Raw genomic sequence first — 2,472 nt, 5'->3', positions numbered from 1 at the left:
GAGATCGTCACGATGCTACTATCACTTCAGCTGTCAGTGTTTCCTGGATGTCAAAAACGTTTTCAGTGTGAACGTGATTATCAGGGATGAGAGAGCATGACTGATTCTGGAAAAAGAAACCTGGCACCATCATCAATTCTTCTGAACGGAAGCTCTCCTACGAATCAATCCCGTTTCCATGGCAAGAGAGTTTGCCTATGGCAATGTAGCTTAGAGCTATGCCACTGAGAGATGCTCTTGCTAGGGTTACCCATAAAGGAAAAAATCTAAGCGGAATCAACAGACAAAGTTGATTTACCTGTATCTGGGCAGCAGCGGCATGAGAAAGAAGTAAAAGGCAGATGAACAAATAATCAAAATGTGGATCAAATCACACTGGCAGAGATTCAGGTTTTCACTCCAGGGAAGGTGGCTTTATGGATAAATATGCAGTAGTCATTCTGTTCTTTGTATCCATAGAGATTTCTTGCTAAACATTAAGAAGTCGTTTACCATTACCTTCTTCCAAGAGAAAGAAACTTGGTTTCCCACCCTCGACTCTCTCCCATGACATTGCTGCCCAGCACAGGTGAGTTCTGACTTGTAGTAGATTTCCTTGCACTCGCAAGCCATTGCCCCAGCTAGGAATGGAATGGGTAGACCTCTGCTTGACTCTCCCGCTCATAGCCGAGACTGGTAGAATACTGGAAACTCTCCAGGTGTGATCCTGAGAGGGGCTGAGGGATTTTAATTTGAGCATAAAATCACTTCTAGACTATAACCTCATCGTGGGCAGGGAACGTACCTAACAACTCCATTATGCTGGACTCTCCCGAGCATTTAGTACAGTGCTCTGCTCAATATATATGTTGATTGACCTACAACATTTCACTGCAGTTCATCTCTTTATGCTCTCTAGTACTGTCCTATCTGCAATTTATTTAAGGTTTCTGTCTCCCCAAATAATAAAGATAGTTGCGTCTCTTGTTAAATGCTAATTATACACCAAGCACAGTAGTATGTAGAGGTAAATGCACAGTAATCAGGTATGACATGGTCTCTACCCCACACGGGGCTCGCAGTCTCAGTAGTGGGGAAAGCAAGACTTGGATTTCCATTTTATAAATGAGGAATCTGAGGCTCAGAGATGTTACGTATGCTGCCCAAGGCCAAACAGCAGGCAAGTGGTATAGCCAGAATAAGAACCCATGTCTTCCGACTCCAAGGACTGGGCCCTTTCCACTACACTGTGCCACTCCTACAAGTCTGTGAGCTTGGAATTCCTAGATATCAGGGTCATTTGTACTAATACTATTGAACTCTGTAGGTGCTCAGTGCAAATAAATGATTGATTTACTCCTACGGGAATTAATGTTGATTCCTTTATCGTCGCAATCAAGGCCTGCAAATTGAAGTCTTCCCTCTTTCTGTGCGGGGTGTAGACATCAAACCACAGAAATGTCCACCATCTCCACGGAATTCTTCCTGCTGGGTTTCTCTGAGGTCCCGGAGCTGCAGCAGATCCACACCACGCTGTTCCTCCTACTCTACCTGGCGACCCAGACAGGGAATCTCCTCATCGTCGCCGTCATCACCCTCGATCGGTGCCTCCACACCCCCATGTTCTTCTTCCTCAGGAACCTGTCCCTCATTGACTTCTGCCTCATCTCCGTGACCATCCCCAAATCCATCATCATCTCCTTGACTAACTGCTGATTCATCTCCTTCTTGAGCTGTGCCACTCAGTTCTTCCCGGGGGTCCTGTTTCCTGCCTGGGAGTTTTTCGTCCTCACGGTGTCTTACGACCGCTACGCCATCATCTGCCTCCCCCTACTCTACGAGGTCTCATGAAACCAGGGGCTTGTGGAAATATGGCAGCCGCCTCCTGGCTCAGTGGAGGGTTGTTCGGGGTCTTGCCTTCAGCTTTGACCTTCTCCTTGTCCTTATGCGGGTCCAACATTGTCCATAATTTCTTCCGTGACGTCCCCTCACTGATTTATTTATTCATTCATTCATCCACTCGTATTTATCGAGCGCTTGTTGTGTGCAGAGCACTGTTCTAAGCTCTTAGGAAATACAAATCCGCAACATATAGAGACGGTCCCTACCCAACAATGTGCTCACAGTCTAGAAGTGGTAGACAGACAACAAAACAAAACAAGTAGGCAGGTTTCAATGCCATCAGAATAAATAGAATTATAGCGAGATACATATCATTAATAAAATAGAGTAATAAATATGTACAAATATACACAAGTTCTCTGGGGAGAGGAGGAAGGTAGGACGAGGGGGCAATGCAGGGGGAGGAGGAGGCGAAGAAAAGGGGGGCTTAGTCTGGGAAAGCCTCCTGGAGGAGGTGAGCTCTCAGTAGGGCTTTGAAAGGAGGAAGAGAGCTAGCTTGAGCTAGTTTGTGCTCGTTTGATGTATTTGACTAGTTTGAGCTAGTCCCCTCCCTCCTGAAGATCACCTGTTCTGAAGACAACCAAGTGAACT

The 2,472-nt window shown here is 46.1% G+C and overlaps 1 non-coding gene across 1 annotated transcript; it reads right to left on the bottom strand.

Annotated features, from left to right (window-relative positions):
* Positions 1-578: 578 nt before the first annotated feature.
* Positions 579-716, bottom strand: LOC119922638. The gene has a single exon (XR_005448679.1). It is a non-coding gene; the product is annotated as a small nucleolar RNA SNORA7 (small nucleolar RNA).
* Positions 717-2,472: the final 1,756 nt, after the last annotated feature.

Source organism: Tachyglossus aculeatus, unplaced genomic scaffold, assembly GCF_015852505.1.
Source record: "Tachyglossus aculeatus isolate mTacAcu1 unplaced genomic scaffold, mTacAcu1.pri scaffold_115_arrow_ctg1, whole genome shotgun sequence".
NCBI lineage: Eukaryota > Metazoa > Chordata > Mammalia > Monotremata > Tachyglossidae > Tachyglossus > Tachyglossus aculeatus.
The sequence above is the reverse complement of the archived record's forward strand: the minus strand, read 5'-3'. Positions and strand labels throughout refer to the sequence as shown.